Here is a 20,427-nt window from a genome sequence, read left to right as displayed (position 1 = left end):
TGAAGAGGTCAAACCAACCCGGATCTGTCTTCAACTTGCTGATGGCTCCATTAAATACCCATCAGGCATAATTGAGGACATGATTGTCAAGGTTGGGCCATTTGCCTTCCCTACTGACTTTGTAGTGCTGGAAATGGAGGAGCACAATAGTGCAACTCCCATTCTAGGAAGACCATTCCTAGCAACTGGACGAACCGTCATTGACGTCCAAAAAGGGGAGATAACCCTGAGAGTCAATGATGATGAGTTTAAGTTGAATGTTGTCAAAGCTATGCAACATCTAGACACATCAGAAGACTGCCTGAGCATTGATATTATTGACTCCCTGGTGGAAGAGGTCAATATGACTGAGAGTCTCGAATCATAGCTAGAGGACATTTTTAAAGATGTTCAGCCTGATCTGGAAGAACCAGAGGAAATAAAAGAACCTCTGAAAACTCCTCAGGAAGAGGAGAAACCTGCTAAACCCGAGCTCAAACCACTACCACCATCCCTGAAATATGCATTTCTGGGAGAAGGTAACACTTTTCTTGTAATCATAAGCTCTGCGTTAGAGCCACAGGAAGAGAAAGCACTAATTCAGGTGCTAAGGACACATAAGACAGCTCTTGGGTGGTCCATAAGTGATCTTAAGGGCATTAGCCCAGCCAGATGCATGCACAAGATCCTATTGGAGGATGATGCTAAGCCAGTGGTTCAACCACAGAGGCGGCTAAATCCCGCCATGAAGGAGGTGGTGCAGAAAGAGGTCACCAAGTTACTAGAGGCTGGGATTATTTATCCTCTTTCTGATAGCCCCTGGGTGAGCCCTGTCCATGTTGTCCCTAAGACGGGAGGTATGACAGTGGTTCATAATGAAAAAAATGAACTGGTTCCTACAAGAATATTTACAGGGTGGCGTATGTATATTGACTACAGAAGGCTCAATACAGCCACCAAGAAGGATCAGTTCCCTTTACCATTCATAGACCAGATGCTAGAAAGACTAGCAGGTCATGAATACTACTGCTTTTTGGATGGCTATTCAGGTTACAACCAAATTGCAGTAGATCCTCAGGACCAAGAGAAAACAGCATTCACATGTTCATCTGGAGTATTTGCATACAGAAGAATGCCTTTTGGTCTATGCAATGCACCTGCAACCTTTCAGAGGTGCATGCTCTCTATTTTCTCTGATATGGTAGAGAAATTTCTGGAAGTCTTCATGGATGACTTCTCAGTATTTGGAGACTCATTTAGCTCCTGTCTTAACCATCTAGCACTTGTTCTGAAAAGAAGCCAAGAGACTAACCTAGTTTTAAATTGGGAAAAATGTCACTTTATGGTGACTGAAGGAATTGTCCTTGGGCATAAAATTTCGAACAAGGGAATAGAGGTGGATCAAGCTAAGGTAGAGGTAATTGAAAAATTACCACCACCCACCAATGTTAAGGCAATTAGAAGCTTTCTGGGGCATGCAGGATTCTATAGGAGGTTTATAAAGGATTTTTCAAAAATTGCAAAACCTCTGAGCAATCTGCTAGCTGCTGACATGCCATTTGTGTTTGACACAGAGTGTCTGCAGGCGTTTGAAACCCTGAAAGCTAAGCTGGTCACAACACCAGTTATTTCTGCACCAGATTGGACATTACCTTTGGAACTAATGTGTGATGCCAGTGACCATGCCATTGGTGTAGTATTGGGACAAAGGCATAACAAGCTTCTGCATGTCATTTATTATGCTAGCCGTGTTTTAAATGATGCCCAGAAAAATTACACAACCACAGAAAAAGAGCTGCTTGCAGTGGTTTATGCCATTGACAAGTTTAGATCATACTTAGTAGGATCAAAAGTGATTATGTACACTGACCATGCTGTTCTTAAATATCTACTCACAAAGCAGGATTCAAAGCCCAGGCTCATAAGATGGGTGCTGCTTCTGCAAGAGTTTGATATAGAAATAAGAGACAGAAAAGGGACAGAGAATCAAGTAGCTGATCACCTGTCCCAGATAGAACCAGTAGCAGGAGCATCCCTCCCTCCTACTGAGATCTCTGAAACCTTTCCGGATGAGCTATTGTTTGCTATTCATGAAGCTCTGTGGTTTGCAGACATTGCAAACTAGAAGACACAAGGTTCTCCTTCTGTAACCATGGAGAAGAAGCATGAAAAGCTTCTCTCAATACAGAGTCAAACAAAACCCCCACATTCAAACTCTAAGTTTGGTGTTGGGAGGCCACAACCAAACTCTAAGTTTGGTGTTGAGAGGCCCCAACCCTGCTCTGATTATTTGTGAGGCTCCGTGAGAGCTCACTGTCAAGCTATTGACAATAAAGAAGCGCTTGTTGGGAGGCAACCCAATGTTATTTAACTATATCTATTTAGTTTGCATTGCTATTTTATGTTTTCGGTAGGTTGATGATCATCTGAAGTCACAAAAACTACTGAAAAATTAAAAACAGAATGAAAAATAGCATTAAAAATAGCTCACCCTGGAGGAAGAGCTTACTGGCATTTAAACGCCAAAAAGAAGCATCAGACTGGCGTTTAACGCCAGAAAGAAGCATCAAGCTGGTGTTAAACGACAGAAACAAGTACCAAGTTGGCGTTCAATGCCAAGAAAGGGGAAAAACTGCCATTTAACGCCAGAAACAAGCAGCAGTCTGGCATTAAACGCCAGGATTGCATACTAATGGTATTTTGCATGCCTCAACGGAGCAGGGATGCTAAGTCCTTGACCCCTCAGGATCTGTGGACCCCACAGGATCCCCACCTACCTCACCATTCCAATTCAAACCATTCCCCTCCCATACCCACCCATTCACACACCTCCTTCTTCCCCACTTCTCCTTCTACTCTCTTCTATCTTCTTTTGCTCGAGGACGAGCAAACCTTTTAAGTTTGGTGTGAAAAAAAAGCGTTGCTTTTTATTTTTCCATAACCATTTATGGCACCTAAGGCCGGAAAAACCTCTAGAAAGGGGAAAAGAAAGGCAGTTGCTTCCACCCCCGAGTCATGAGAGATGGAGAGGTTCATCTCAAGGGTCCATAGTTCAGTGGTAGAGCATTTGACTGCAGATCAAAGAGCTACGAGGAAGGAGAAACAAAGACAAGAAAGAGACATAGAGGAGCTCAAGAAAACCATTGGTTCCTCAAGAAGAGGAAGACGCCACCCTCACTAAGGTGGACCCGTTCCTTGATCTCCTTGTTCTTATTTCTCTGTTTTTCGTTTACTATGCTTTATGTTTATTTATGTTTTGGTCTTATTACATGATCACTAGTATCTAAGTGTCTATGTCTTAAAGATATGAATGTCCTATGAATCCATTACCTTTCTTAAATGAAAAATATTTTCTGAAAAAGAAAAAGAAGTACATGAATTTCGAATTTTAAAATAGTTTAATTATTTTGATGTGGTGGCAATACTTTTTGTTTTCTGAATGAATGCTTGAACAGTGCATATGTCTTTTGAATTTGTTGTTTATGAATGTTAAAATTGTTGGCTATTGAAAGAATGATGAAAAAGGAGAAATTTTATTTGATAATCTGAAAAATCATAAAAATGATTCTTGAAGCAAGAAAAACCAGTGAAGAAAAAAGCTTGCAGAAAAAAAAATGCGAAAAAAAAAGAAAGCAAGAAAAAGAAAAAGCAAGCAGAAAAAGCCAAAAGCTCTTTAAACCAAAAGGCAAGAGCAAAAAGCCAATAGCCCTTAAAACCAAAAGGCAAGGGTAATAAAAAGGATCCAAGGCTTTGAGCATCAGTGAATAGGAGGGCCTAAAGGATTAAAATCCTGGCCTAAGCGGCTAAACCAAGCTGTCCCTAACCATGTGCTTGTGGCGTGAAGGTGTCAAGTGAAAACTTGAGACTAAGCGGTTAAAGTCGAGGTTCAAATCAAAAACAGAGTGTGCTTAAGAACCCTGGACACCTCTAATTGGGGACTTTAGCAAAGCTGAGTCACAATCTGAAAAGGTTCACCCAGTTATGTGTCTGTGGCATGTATGTATCCGGTGGTAATACTGGAAAACAGAGTGCTTAGGGCCACGGCCAAGACTCATAAAGTAGCTGTGTTCAAGAATCAACATACTGAACTAGGAGAATCAATAATACTATCTGAATTCTGAGTTCCTATAGATGCTAATCATTCTGAACTTCAAAGGATAAAGTGAGATGCAAAAACTGTTCAGAAGCAAAAAGCTAATAGCCCCGCTCATCTAATTAAGACTAATCTTCACAGATGTTTTTGGAATTCATTGAGTATTCTCTTCTTTTTATCCTACTTTGTTTTTAGTTGCTTGGGGACAAGCAACAATTTAAGTTTGGTGTTGTGATGAGCGGATAATTTATACGCTTTTTGCCATTATTTTTACATAGTTTTTAGTATGATTTGATTAGTTTTTTGTATATTCTTATTAGTTTTTAAATAAAAATTATATTTCTGGACTTTACTATGAATTTGTGTATTTTTCTGTGATTTCAGGCATTTTTTGGCTGAAATTGAGGGACCTGAGTAAAAATTTGATTCAGAGGGTGAAAAAGGACTGCAGATGCTGTTGGATTCTGACCACCCTGCACTCAAAGTGGAATTTCTGGAGCTACAGACGTCTAAATAGCGCGCTCTCAATTGCGTTGGAAAGTAGACATCCAGAGCTTTCCAGAAATATATAATATGCCATACTTTGCTCGAGGATAGACAATGTAAACTGGCGTTCAACGCCAGTTCCATGTTGCATTCTGGCGTTAAACGCCAGAAACAGGTTACAAGTTGGAGTTAAACGCCAGAAACAAGTTACAACCTGACGTTTAACTCTAGAAACAGCCTAGGCATGTGTAAAGCTCAAGTCTCAGCCCCAGCACACACCAAGTGGGCCCCAGAAGTGGATTTCCACACTATCTATCTCAGTTTACTCATTTTCTGTAAACCTAGGTTACTAGTTTAGTATTTAAACAACTTTTAGAGATTTATTTTGTACCTTATGACATTTTTAGATCTGAAATTTGTACTCTTTGACTGCATGAGTCTCTAAACTCCATTGTTGGGGGTGAGGAGCTCTGCTGTGTCTCGATGAATTAATGCAATTATTTCTGTTTTCTATTCAAACACGCTTGTTTCTATCTAAGATGTTCATTCGCACTTCAATATGATGAATGTGATGATCCGTGACACTCATCACCATTCTCAATCTATGAACGCGTGCTTGACAACCACTCCCGTTCTACCTTCGATTGAATGAGTATCTCTTGGATTTCTTAATCAGAATCTTCGTGGTATAAGCTAGAATCCATTGGCAGCATTCTTGAGAATTCGGAAAGTCTAAACCTTGTCTGTGGTATTCCAAGTAGGATTCAGGAATTGAATGAATGTGATGAGCTTCAAACTCATAAGGGTTGGGCATAGTGACAGACGCAAAAGGATCAATGGATCCTATTCCAGCATGAGTGAGAACCTATAGATGATTAGTCGTGCGGTGACAGCGCACCTGGACCATTTTCACTGAGAGGATGGATGGTAGCCATTGACAACGGTGATCCACCAACACACAGCTTGCCATAGGAGGAACCTTGCATGCGTGAAGAAGAAGACAGGGGAAAGCAGAGATTCTGAAGACAAAGCATCTCCAAAACTCCAACATATTCTCCATTACTGCATAACAAGTATTTATTTCATGCTCTTTTATTTTTGGCAATTCAAACTGATAATCATAAGTAATCTCCTGACTAAGATTTACAAGGTAACCATAGATTGCTTCAAGCCAACAATATCCGTGGGATCGACCCTTACTCACGTAAGGTATTACTTGGACGACCCAGTGCACTTGCTGGTTAGTTGTGTGGAGTTGTGAAAAGTGTGAATCACAATTTCGTGCACCATTTACCATGGTGGGGTGTCTCCCACCAAGCACTTTTAGTTTAAGTCCGTAAGTTGGACATTGGGAGGCTTTTTGTCAAGGTGGCTTATGCTTGTATCCATCCTTGAACCTCCAAGAGTGCTTGTCCTTTAATCGGTTGTCAGAAGTTCCAACCTTCTTCACTAAACTTGAGTGAGGTCCTCTCCAATACATGAGCTGCCAAAATTGACTCTCACAGGGTAATCCAGGATCCCATATCTTGTCCTCCCACCCATCTTCTAGTCGATTGCCTTGACTTTGTCCGGGCGACGAGAAAGCAGAATTCTCATGAAAGCACCAAACTACTCTCCTTGACCCATTTAATTGAGTATTACACCAATCCATGCTCTTCAATCCTGAGCTTCCAACCATAATGAGTCTAGATTTACAGTGCCAACCACTAAACATCCTCCTTTTTTGCTAAATTCCACAAAGCGCCCTAAGTTGGCCATCCGTCTCAAGCAGACCATACTCAAGTGGGATAATAAAGCTGAGAGTTAAGAGTTTTACCCACTCAAGCGAAGGATTGGATGACGAACTAGGTGGAGGAGTTTCCAAAGGTCTTGGTAAAGCATGCTCTACTCCCGTCCATCCTCTTCTAGAGGCTTCCACCACTTGGCAAGGTTCTTCAAGTTCCTCCTCATGCCAAGCTTCCTCAAGTTTGCATTCTTCTTCACCAATTTCTTCTATCTCCTCCCCATCGCTTTCATCATAGATAGGAGGTCTAGTGAAGTCTACCTCCTCATCAAGTATAAGCGTTTTGGGGAAGGACTCTTCAAAATCGAAAGGATCATATGTTGATGAGGAATCATCATAGATAGGAGAGCTTGTTGCTTGGAACACTTCTTCCAGTTCTTCACTTACAATGGGTTTTGGAGGTGGCGCACCCTCCTCAACCTGGCATTCTAGTCCACTGGGGAAAGGCTTAACAAGATTGTCAAGGGAATTGGTCAATGTGGGCAAAATATCACTAGTGATGGAATCCACTTTTTGATCATTTTCTTTCAACTCTCCGTTTACTTCCGTAACTTTACTCTCCTCTTTAACATTCTTTATGTGCTCAACATATCCCAAACATCCATCCACTACTTCCTTTTGTTCACAAATCTCTACCTTCTCCTCTTGTTGCACTTCTTGCTTCAACTCTTTGGTGCACGAAATTGTGATCATCAATGGCGCCAACAACTTGGTATGCACAATTGTAATCTCAACTCTTTATCCCAACTCCACACAACTAACCAGCAAGTGCACTGGGTCGTCCAAGTAATAAACCTTACGTGAGTCAGGGTCGATCCCACAGAGACTGTCGGCTTGAAGCAAGCTATGGTCATATTGTAAATCTTAGTCAGGAAGATTCAAATGGTTCTGGAGATTTGATAAATAAAAGATGGATAAAATATAAAATAAAGATAGAGATAGAGATACTTATGTAATTCATTGGTAGGAATTTCAGATAAGCATATGAAGATGCTTTGTTCCTCTTGAACCTCTGCTTTCCTATTGCCTTCATCCAATCATTCATACTCCCTTCCATGGCAAGCTTTATGTTGGGCATCACCGTTGTCAATGGCTACTTTCCGTCCTCTCAGTGAAAATGTTCCAAATGCGCTGTCACCGCACGGCTAATCATCTGTCGGTTCTCGATCATGTTGGAATAGGATCCATTGATTCTTTTGTGTCTGTCACACGCCCAACACTCGCGAGTTTGAAGCTCGTCACAGTCATCCCTTCCCAGATCCTACTCGGAATACCACAGACAAGGGTTAGACTTTTTGGAACTCAGGAATGGCCGCCAATTGATTCTAGCCTATACCACGAAGGTTCCAATCTTAGATTAAAAAACCCAAGAGATACACATTCAAGCCATTGCTAGTAGAACAGAGGTGGTTGTCAGGCACATGTTCATAGGTGAGAATGATGATGAGTGTCACGGATCATCACATTCATCAAGTTGAAGAACGAATGGATATCTTAGAGAAGAAGTAGGCGTGAATTGAATAGAAAACAGTAGTAATTGCATTAATTTATGAAGAACAGCAGAGTTCCACACCTTAATCTATGGTGTGTAGAAACTCCACCGTTGAAAATACATAAGAACAAAAGGGTCTAGGCATGGCCGTGAGGCCAACCCCCAAACGTGAAAAGGTCTATCAAAGTATGATCAAAGTATGAAAATACAATAGCAAAAGGTCCTATTTATAGAAAACTAGTAGCCTTGGGTTACAGAAATAACTAATTAATGCAGAAATCTTCTTCCGGGCCCACTTGGAGTGTCCTTGGGCTTAGAATTGAAGCTTTCATGTGTAGAGACTTTTCTTGGAGTTAAACGCCAGCTTTTGTGCCAGTTTGGGCATTTAACTCCAGCTTTTGTGCCAGTTCTGGCGTTTTGACACCAGAATTCTTAAGCTGACTTGGAACGCCTGTTTGGGCCATTAAATCTCAGTCAAAGTATTAACTATTATATATTGCTAGAAAGCCCAGGATATCTACTTTCCAACGCAATTGATAGCGCGCCAATTAGGCTTCTGTAGCTCTAGAAAATCCACTTCGAGTGCAGGGAGGTCAGAATCCAACAGCATCTGCAGTCCTTTTTCAGCCTCTGAATCAGATTTTTGCTCAGGTTCCTCAATTTCAGCCAGAAAATACCTGAAATCACAGAAAAACACAAAAACTCATAGTAAAGTCCATAAAAGTGATTTTTATTTAAAAACTAATAAAAATATAACAAAAACTAACTAAAACATACTAAAAATAATGCCAAAAAGCGTATAAATTATCCGCTCATCACAACACCAAACTTAAATTGTTGCTTGTCCCCAAGCAACTAAAAATCAAATAGGATAAAAAGAATAGAATGTACAATGAATTCCAAAAACATCTATGAAGATTAGTATTAATTAGATGAGCGGGGCTTTTAGCTTTTTGCTTCTGAACAGTTTTGGCATCTCACTTTATCCCTTGAAGTTCAGAATGATTGGCATCTATAGGAACTAAGAATTCAGATAGTGTTATTGATTCTCCTAGTTAAGTATGTTGATTCTTGAACACAGCTACTTTATGAGTCTTGGCCGTGACCCAAAGCATTTTGTTTTCCAGTATTACCACCGGATACATAAATGCCACAGACACATAACTGGGTGAACCTTTTCAGATTGTGACTCAGCTTTGATAGAGTCCCCAATTAGAGGTGTCCAGAGCTCTTAAGCACACTCTTTTTGCTTTTGGACCACAACTTTAACCGCTCAGTCTCAAGTTTTCACTTGACACCTTCACGCCATAAGCACATGGTTAGGGACAGCTTGGTTTAGCCGCTTAGTTCAGGATTTTATTCCTGTGGGTCCTCCTATCCACTGATGCTCAAAGCCTTGGATCCTTTTTATTTTGCCCTTGCCTTTTGGTTTAAAGGGCTATTGGCTTTTTCTGCTTGCTTTTTCTTTCTCTTTTTTTTTCTCTCTTTTTTTTTTCGCAAGCTTTTCACTACTTTTTCTTGCTTCAAGAATCAATTTTATGATTTTTCAGATTATCAAATAACATTTCTCCTTTTCCATCATTCTTTCAAGAGCCAACAATTTTAACATTCATGAATCAACAATATCAAAAATATGCACTGTTCAAGCATTCATTCAGAAAGACAAAAGTATTGCCACCACATCAAAATAATTAAACTGCTTTAAAATTCGAAATTCATGTAATTCTTTTTTTTTTTGCAATTAAAAACATTTTTCATTTAAGAAAGGTGATGGATTCATAGGACATTCATAACTTTAGGGCATAGACTCTAAGACACTAATGATCATTTAATAAAGACACAAACATAGATAAACATAAGCATGAAAATTCGAAAAATAGAAAATAAAGAACAAGGAAATTAAAGAACGGGTCCACCTTAGTGATGACAGCTAGTTCTTCCTCTTGAAGATCTTATGGAGTGCTTGAGCTCCTCAATGTCTCTTCCTTGCCTTTGTTGCTCCTCTCTCACAACTCTTTGGTCTTCTCTAATTTCATGGAGGAGGATAGAATGCTCTTGGTGCTCCACCCTTAGTTGTACCATATTGGAACTCAATTCTCCTAGGGAGGTGTTGATTTTCTCCAAATAGTTTTGTGGAGGAAAATGCATCCCTTGAGGCATCTCAGGGATTTTATGATGAGGATTTTCCTCATGCTCTTGTCCATGAGTGGGATCTCTTGTTTGCTCCATCCTTTTCTTAGTGATGGGCTTGTCCTCATCAATGAGAATGTCTTCCTCTATGTCAATTCCAGCCGAATTACAAAGGTGACAAATGAGATGAGAGAAGGCTAACCTTGCCAAAGTGGAGGACTTGTCCGCTACCTTGTAGAGTTCTTGGGATATATCCTCATGAACTTCTACTTCCTCTCCAATCATGATGCTATGGATCATGATTGCCCGGTCTATAGTAACTTCAGACCGGTTGCTAGTGGGAATGATTGAGCGTTGGATGAACTCCAACCATCCCCTAGTCACGGGCTTGAGGTCATTCTTTCTTAGTTGAACCGGCTTCCCTCTTGAATCTCTCTTCCATTGAGTGCCCTCTTCACAAATGTCTATGAGGATTTGGTCCAACCTTTGATCAAAGTTCTTCCATTGGCAAGTTGAATGCCAACCTTACATTCTCCGGACTAAAATCTAAGCATTTCCCCCGAACCATTGTAAGCCAGTTCTTTGGGTCCGGGTTCACACTTTGATCATGGTTCTTGGTGATCCATGCATTGGCATAGAACTCTTGAACCATTAAGATTCTGAGTTGTTAAATGGGGTTGGTGAGAACTTCCCAGCCTCTTCTTCGAATCTCATGTCGGATCTCCGGATATTCACCCTTTTTGACTTTGAAAGGGACCTCGGGGATCACCTTCTTCTTGGCCACGACTTCATAGAAGTGGTCTTGATGTACCCTTGAGATGAATCTCTCCATCTCCCATGACTCGGAGGTGGAAGCTTTTGCCTTTCCCTTTCCTCTTTCTAGAGGTTTCTCCGGCCTTAGGTGCCATAAATAGTTATGGAAAAATAAAAAGCAATGATTTTACCACACCAAACTTAGAAGTGTTGCTCGTCCTCGAGCAAAAGAAGAAAGAAGAGAGTAGAAGAAGAAGAGATAGAGGAGATGGAGGGGGCTTAGTATTTCGGCCAAGGGGGAGAAGTAGTGTGTATGTTGTGTGAAAATGAAGGAGTGAAGATGAGTTTATATAGGAGTGGAGAGGGGGATATGGTTCGGTCATTATGGGTGGGTTTGGGAGGGAAAGTGGTTTAAATTTGAATGGTGAGGTAGGTGGGGTTTTATGAAGGATGGATGTGAGTGGTGAAGAGAATGGTGGGATTTGATAGGTGAGGGGTTTTTGGGGAAGAGGTATTGAGGTGATTGGTGAATGGGTGAAGAAGAGAGAGATGTAAGGTAGGTGGGGATCTTGTGGGGTCCATAGATCCTGAGGTGTCAAGGATTTCTCATCCCTGCACCAAGTGGCGTGCAAAACGCCCCTTTCTTCCAATCCTGGCGTTAAACGCCAGGTTGCTGCCCATTTCTGGCGTTTAACGCCAGCTTCTTGCCCTTTTCTGGCATTAAGCGCCAGTCTGGTGCCCATTTCTGGCGTTAAACGCCCAGAATGGTGCCAGGCTGGGCGTTTAACGCCCATTCTGCTACCCTTACTGGCGTTTAAATGCCAGTAAGCTTCTCCTCCAGGGTGTTCTGTTTTTCATTCTGTTTTTCAGTCTGTTTTTTGCTTTTTCAATTATTTTTGTGATTTCACATAATCATCAACCTACAGAAAACATGAAATAACAAAAGAAAATAGAAATTTAACATAGATAAGTAAAATTGGGTTGCCTCCCAACAAGCGCTTCTTTAATGTCAGTAGCTTGACAGTGGACTCTCATGGAGCCTCACAGATACTCAGAGCATGATGATGGCCTCTCAACACCAAACTTAGAGTTTGAATGTGGAGATTTTGTTTGACTCTGCATTGAGAGAAGTTTTTCATGCTTCTTCTCCATGATTACAGAGGGAGATCCTTGAGCATTAATCACAAGGGAGTCCTCATTCACTTGAAGAACCAATTCTCCTCTGTCAACATCAATCACAGCTTTTGCTGTGGCTAGGAAGGGTCTGCCAAGGATGATGGATTCATCCATACACTTCCCAGTCTCTAAGATTATGAAATCAGCAGGGATGTAATGGTCTTCAACCTTTACCAAGACATCCTCTACAAGTCCATAAGCTTGTTTCCTTGAATTGTCTGCCATCTCTAATGAGATTCTTGCAGCTTGCACCTCAAAAATTCCTAGTTTCTCTATTACAGAGTGAGGCATGAGGTTTATACTTGACCCTAGGTCACACAGAGCCTTTTCAAAGGTCATGGTGCCTATGGTGCAAGGTATTGAGAACTTTCCAAGATCTTGTCTCTTTTGGGGTAATCTCTGCCTAGTCAAGTCATCCAGTTCCTTGGTGAGCAAGGGGGGTTCATCCTCCCAAGTCTCATTACCAAATAACTTGGCATTTAGCTTCATGATTGCTCCAAGGTACTTAGCAACTTGCTCTTCAGAAACATCTTCATCCTCTTCAGAGGAAGAATACTCATCAGAGCTCATGAATGGCAGAAGTAAATTCAATTGAATCTCTATGGTCTCAGTGTGAGCCTCAGATTCCCATGGTTCCTCATGAGGGAACTCCTTGGAGGCCAGTGGACGTCCAGTGAGATCTTCCTTAGTGGAGATCACTGCCTCTTCCTCCTCTCCAGATTTGGCCGTGTGGGTCATGGTGATGGCCTTGCACTCTCCTTTTGGATTCTCTTCTGTATTGCTTGGAAGAGTACTAGGAGGGAGTTCAGTAACTTTCTTACTCAGCTGACCTACTTGTGCCTCCAAATTTCTAATGGAGGACCTTGTTTTAGTCATGAAACTTTGAGTGGTTTTAATTAAATCAGAGACTACAGTTGCTAATTCAAAGTGGCTCTGCATAGAATTCTCTGTCTGTTGCTGAGAAGATGATGGAAAAGGTTTGCCATTGCTAAACCTGTTTCTTCCACCATTATTGTTATTGAAGCCTTGTTGAGGCCTCTGTTGATCCTTCCATGAGAGATTGGGATGATTTCTCCATGAAGGATTGTAGGTGTTTCCATAGGGTTCTCCCATGTAATTCACCTCTTCCATTGATGGGTTCTCAAGATCATAAGCTTCTTCTTCATATGAAGCGTCCTTAGTACTGCCTGGTGCAGCTTGCATTCCAGACAGACTTTGAGAAATCATATTGACTTGCTGAGTCAATATTTTGCTAAAAACTGATGAGGATCTTCCAATGGAAGTCCATGAAACTTGCAATTCTATTGCATCAGAGAAACTAATTGAGACTTAAGCTCAAAGTTCTTTGCTCCAATGGCAGGGATTGAGATGCTTCTCCCATAGAAGTCAGGAGTAGGTGCAGTAAAGTCACCAAGCACCTTCCTTGCATTGTTGGCATTGTTGTTGTTTTTGGCTGCCATGTCTTCTTCTTGTTTGAAAAGCTCTGTTAGGTCCTCTATAGAGAGTTGTACTTTAGCTTCTCTTAGCTTTCTCTTCAAGGTCCTTTCAGGGTCAGGATCAGCTTCAACAAGAATGCTCTTGTCCTTGCTCCTGCTCATATAAAAAGAGAGAAGAAGAAAATATGGAATCCTCTATGTCTCAATATAGAGATTCCTTGAGGTGTCAGAGGAAAAGAAGAATAGAAGGAGGAGGTAGAGAAGAGAGAACTCAAACTTATCAAGGGAGATAGAGTTCGAATTGCTCATTGAAGAGGGGTGCTAGTCCTTAAATAGAAGAGTGTGAAAAGAGGGGAAGAATTTTCGAAAATAAATTAAAAATATTTTGAAAAAAAAATAAAAGAAATTTAAAAATTTGATTGATGATTTTCGAAAACTAAGATTGGGAAAGAAATTAAGTGATTTTTGAAAAAGATTTTTGAAATTAAAAATCAAAAAGATATGATTGAAAATCAATTTTGAAAAAGATGTGATTGAAAAGATATGATTGAGAAGTTATGATTGAAAATCAAATTAAAAAGAAGAAAGTTTTTAAAACTAAAGTTGATTACTTGACTAAGAAGAAATTAAAAGATATGATTCTAGAATTAAAATTTGATCCTTTCTTAATAGGCAAGTAATAACTTGAAAATTTTTGACTTAAATCATGAATTGGGGCAAGAATTTTCGAAAATAGTAAAACAAATAAAAATGGAAAGAAATTGACTTTGAAAAGATATGATTGAAAAGATATGATTTGAAAAAGATTTGATTTTGAAAAATTATGAAAACTTGAAAAAAATTTGAAACAAAATCTTCCCTCTTATGTCATCCTGGTGTTGAACGCCCAGAATGGTATCCATTCTGGCGTTTAACGCCCAAAATGCTACCCTTTTGGGCGTTTAACGCCCATCCAGGTACCCTGGCTGGCGTTTAAATGCCAGTTTTCCTTCTTCACTGGGCGTTTTGAACGCCCAGCTTTTTCTGTGTAATTCCTCTGCTGCATGTTCTGAATCTTCAATTCTCTGTATTATTGACTTGAAAAGACATAATTTAGAAAAATTTTTGGATTTTTAATGATGAGGAACAATCAAAATGCAATTAAACATGGAAAACTAAGATCAAATACATAATGCATGCAAGGCACCAAACTTAAAAGTTTGTATACTAAGGACTATAACAATTTGAAAAATGCATGTGAGAAACAACTAAACACACAAGAATTTAAAGATTAGAGCAAGGAAATCATCAAGAACATCTTGAAGATCAATGACGAACATAATGCATGTAATTTTCGAAAATTAGAAGAATAAAGACATGCAATTGACACCAAACTTAAAATTAGACACTAGACTTAAACAAGAAACATAGAATATTTTTTATTTTTATGGTTTTATAAAATCTTTTTGTGATTTTTCAAAAATTGAGTGGAAAAGAAAATAAAGGGATTCAAAATTTTTAATAAGAATTCCAGGAATCATTGCAATGCTAATCTAAGACTCCGGTCCAGGAATTAGACATGGTTTACTAGCCAGCCAAGCTTTCAAAGAAAGCTCCGGTACAAAACACTAGACATGGCCAATGGCCAACCAAGCTTTAGCAGATCATTGCTCACAACAGCAAAATTGATAGAAATAAACAAGCTCTTGTGATGATAAGTTGAAACCTCGGTCCAAAAGATTAGACATGGCTTCACAGCCAGCCAGACTTCAAGAAATCATCATGAAACTCTAGAATTCATTCTTAAAAACTCTGAAGAACAAAATAGAAATTTTTTTTTGTATTTTTGAAATTTTTTTTGAAAATAAAAAGTAAAAAGCTTAAACATAAAATAAAATTACCTAATTCAAGCAACAAGATGAGCTGTCAGTTGTCCAAACTCGAACAATCCCCGGCAACGGTGCCAAAAACTTGGTGCACAAAATTGTGATCATCAATGGCACCAACAACTTGGTACACACAATTGTAAGCTCGTCACAGTCATCCCTTCCCAGATCCTACTCGGAATACCACAGACAAGGTTTAGACTTTTCGGATCTCAGGAATGGCCGCCAATTGATTCTAGCCTATACCACGAAGGTTCCAATCTTAGATTAGAAACCCAAGAGATACGCATTCAAGCCATTGCTAGTAGAACAGAGGTGGTTGTCAGGCACATGTTCATAGGTGAGAATGATGATGAGTGTCACGGATCATCACATCCATCAAGTTGAAGAACAAATGGATATCTTAGAGAAGAAGTAGGCGTGAATTGAATAGAAAATAGTAGTAATTGCATTAATTCATGAATAACAGCAGATCTCCACACCTTAATCTATGGTGTGTAGAAACTCCACCGTTGAAAATACATAAGAACAAAAGGGTCTAGGCATGGCCGTGAGGCCAACCCCCAAACGTGAAAAGGTTTATCAAAGTATGATCAAAGTATGAAAATACAATAGTAAAAGGTCCTATTTATAGAAAACTAGTAGCCTAGGGTTACAGAAATAAGTAATTAATGCAGAAATCTTCTTCCGGGCCCACTTGGTGTGTACTTGGGCTGAGCATTGAAGCTTCCATGTGTAGAGACTTTTCTTGGAGTTAAACGCCAGCTTTTGTGCCAGTTTGGGCGTTTAACTCCAGCTTTTGTGCCAGTTCTGGCGTTTTGATGCTAGAATTCTTAAGCTGACTTGGAACGCCTGTTTGGGCCATCAAATCTCGGGCAAAGTATGGACTATTATATATTTCTGGAAAGCCCAGGATGTCTACTTTCCAACGCAATTAAGAGCACACCAATTGGACTTCGGTAGCTCCAGAAAATCCACTTCGAGTGCAGGGAAGTCAGAATCCAATAGCATCTGCAGTCCTTTTTCAACCTCTGAATCAGATTTTTGCTCATGTCCCTCAATTTCAGCCAGAAAATACCTGAAATCACAGAAAAACAAACAAACTCATAGTAAAGTCCAGAAAAGTTATTTTTATTTAAAAATTAATAAAAATATAATAAAAACTAACTAAAATATACTAAAAACATACTAAAAATAATGCCAAAAAGCGTATAAATTATCCGCTCAACACTCTTCTTCTTCACCATGGAGCTTCATGTTCATTCCCTCACTAGGCTCCTTGATAGTTTCTCCACATTCGACAATCAAAGTACTTAGGGTACATGAGCTTAGGTGGGATGTTAGGTGATTCACGGCTTCTACCATGCTAGCTATCCTTGCTCTTAGCTCCTTAAATTGAATTTAATCCTCCTCTTGTCGCCTTAAGATACGAGATTCAAGGTCTCTCAGTTCTAATATGAAGGCTTCGTCGGGAGGTGGTGGTGAAAGAGAGAGTTCATTGATTGAGGGAAGATTGTTGTAATTAGAAGGTGGTTCATATTGGTGGAACTCTTGAGGTGGTGTATATGGAATTTGTGGTTCTTGGAAGTATTGGTATTGGGATGTTGGTGGTTCTATATATGATTCAAATGGTGGTTGATATGGTGTGTATGAGTTATGGTCATATGGAGTCGATTGGTCGTGTGAGGCTTGTGAGTATAGTGTATGGCTATATTGAGTAGTGGGATCATATGCATATGATGATTGTGATTGACAACCACAATGAGGGTCATCACACACATCGGATTGATATACATTAGGATCAGGATTATACCCATAGGAGTTCGTAGGAGGTTGTTGCCATGAAGGTTGTTCATAAGCATGAGGTTCCTCCCATCCTTGATTTCCACATCCTTGATGTATATCTTCATTGGAGCTTCCATTTCCTACAACATAGTTTGAACTATCCTCATAGCCAAAAGGGTGAGAATTCATAGTGAAAGAGAAAATAAAAAAAACAAAGATTAATAAAAAAAGAAGATAAAATCCTAAACTAGCAAAAACTAGCAAACAAACCGAAATTCAAACTATTCATAATATATACAATAGCCAATAACATAGTACCATTGTGTCCCCGGGCAACGGCGCCATTTTGATGATGAGTATTTGTCGTATCGGTCTAGATTTTCTTCTTAAAGAAAAGAATTACTTCGTTGTAAGCATAGCTCCAAACCAACAAACAATTCCCACATAAAAAATTTATGGTTTTGTCACGAATAACAAACCCCAAATAAGAATTAATCGAAGTATTTAGACTCCGGGTCGTCTCCCTAGGAAACAATGTAGTGCTTAATTATTGGCTATGAAGGGACAAAAAAGGGGGTTTTAGTTCATGAGATAGCAAGAAAGTAAATTAAGTGAGTAAGTAAAGAAAGCAAAATAAAGAACTCTCGGCTAAGACTTGAGTAATTGGGATCACCATCCTTGTCAACAAACCGAATATTGATAATCATGAGAGGCCAACCTATTAAGTCTACTTCCCAAATGCTTTAAGTACGTAACATTTACTCCTAAGCTCGAAGTACGTTAAATAGATTTGATCACATCCACCCTTAAGTCCTAACCTACCTACTAATTAACTTAGTAGTAGGTTAGCGTCAATGGGTATCAAATTGATCACCATGGGTTCTCAAATCACCAATTCTATCATACCCAATGACTCAAGATTACCCAATTCCCTTGGCTTAGACCAAGAGTTGACAAAACTACTCAAAAACTAAAGAGAACATTTCATTAAACACATAGAGTGCAATAAAAGTAAACATCATAAATTGCAAGAATAATAAAATCGAACAACTACTAAGTGCAAGAAAAGTAAGATCACAACTCAATTCATCAATTAAAGAAACATCAAACATTAATTTTTATTGAAAGTAAACCAAATCCAACATGAGTTCATCATCACAAAAGAGAGAAAAATGAGAAATTAACATCACAAATAAGGGGATCAAGATGTAAAAATGAGAAATTATAAAAGAAACAAGATGAGATCGAGTAATTAAAAATGAATCCAAGACAATCTAACCTAATCCTAACCTAATTCTAGAGAGAAGAAGGAGCTTCTCTCTCTAGAAAACTAACTAAAGGTTCATGTTGGCTAAACTAATTGCTTCCCCTTTGCTTGGACTTCAATTCTGCATGAAATACACTCAGAAACAAGTTGGAATTGGGCCTGGGCAGCTCAGAAATCGCCCCTAGCATTTCGCCTTTAAGTGGGCCATGTAAGAGTATTGGCGTGTGCGCGCCATGTGCGCGTGCGCGTCAATTGGCAACTTTTCCATCCGTGCGGATGCGGCATGTACGCGTGCGCGTCTATGGGCGAGACCACTTTTGCGCGTGCGGGCCTTGTGCGCGTGCGCGTTCTTGGATGCATTCCCAATCTTTGTTTCTTCATGCATTCTCCCCTTTGTATGCTTTTCTACTCATTTCTTCCATCCAATACTTGCCTTATAAACCTAAAATCACTCAACACACACATCAAGGCATCGAATGGAATTAAAATGAATCAAAATTACGAATTTAGGGCCTAAAAAGCATGTTTTTACACTTAAGCAAAATTCAAGGGAGAATCACAAAACCATGCTATTTTATTTAATATATGTGGAGAAAGGTGGTAAAATCCCCCAAAATAAGCACAAGATAAATCACGAAATCGGGGTTTATCAGTGGTTTTTATCAATTCTTGACCCACTTATTCATATAATTTGCATGATTTTACAATTCCTTCCCTATTCTGTGATATATGTGAAAACATGTTTCCTATGCCTTAAAAATATTAATTCTAATTATCCTTTATTACCATTCAATGCCGTGATCTTTGTGTTAAGTATTTTCAGGCTTCGTAGGGCAGGAATGGCTTAGAGGATGGAAAGGAAACATGCAAAAGTGGAAGGAACAATAAAAATGAAGTATTTGAGGAACTGGCAGCGACGCGCACGCATGGACGACGTGGACACGTGCCTCGCGCAGAACACAAGCGACGCGTATGCGTGACTGACGCATACGTGTGGGAAGAAAAATCACCAAATGACGCGCAGGCGTGACCTGCGTGTACGCATGACAGACGCCACGTGTAGAGAGTTGCAGAATTCGCCCCCAACGATTTCTGGACCCTTTTTCGGCCCAAATCCAAGCCCAGAAACACAGAATAGAGGCTGGAGAATGGAGAAATCAATTGAACAATCAATCATTCATTCATTAGAGAGAATTTTTAGGTTTAAGATGTAGTTTTCTAGAGAGAGAGGTTCTCTCCTCTCTCTTAGGTTTTAGGATTAGGATTTCTTCGTTTACTTCATTCCAGGTTCAATGTTCCTTTAAATTAGTTTCTCTTTTACTTTTATTTGTTCTAATACTTTGGTTTCTCTATTTTACTTGCTAATTACTTATGTTGCCAAATTAGCTTATGAATTCCTATGTTTAATTTGATTTCTTTATTTAATACAAATTGAGGTATTTCAGATTTATGTTGCTTTCTTCTATTTATGATATAAATAATTTGGATTTTTCCCCTTTTGGTTTTGGTTAAGTAATTGGTGAAACTTGAGTTGTCAAACTCAGCTGTTGATTGAAAATTGAAAATTACTGATTGATTTGGATCCCTCTAGAGCTAGTCTTTCCATAGGAGTTTACTAGGACTTGAGGAATTGAGTTGATTAGTCCACTTGACTTTCCTTTATTTAGTAAGGGTTAACTAAGTGGGAGCAATAACAATTCTCATCGCACCTGATAAGGATAACTAGGATGAGATTTCCAGTTCTCATGCCTTGCCAAGAGTTCTTCTAGTTATTAATTTAATTCCCTGCCATTTACTATTCTTGGTTTTTATCTTAATAAAACCCCAAAGTTTCCCAGAAAACTCATAACCAATAATAAAATACACCTCCCTGTAATTCCTTGAGAGATGACCCGAGATTTAAATACTTCGGTTATAAATTTTATTGGGTTTACTTTAGTGACAAACAAGCTTTTGTACGAAAGGATTTTTTGTTGGTTTAGAAACTATACTTGCAACAAAAATTTATTTGTGAAATTCTTTACTAGCAGAAATCCGTTCGTCAAAATGGCGTCGTTGCTGGGGAATTGCAATGGTGTGCCTTATTATTGGTTATTGTAAATATTTTCTTTTACTTTTTATTTGTTTTTGTTTTTGTTTTTAATTTTTATTAGCCACTATAAGTCCTTACCCCTCTGGCTTT

The sequence above is a fragment of the Arachis ipaensis genome, chromosome B04, assembly GCF_000816755.2.
Source record: "Arachis ipaensis cultivar K30076 chromosome B04, Araip1.1, whole genome shotgun sequence".
In the NCBI taxonomy this organism is placed as follows: domain Eukaryota; kingdom Viridiplantae; phylum Streptophyta; class Magnoliopsida; order Fabales; family Fabaceae; genus Arachis; species Arachis ipaensis.
The sequence above is the reverse complement of the archived record's forward strand: the minus strand, read 5'-3'. Positions refer to the sequence as shown.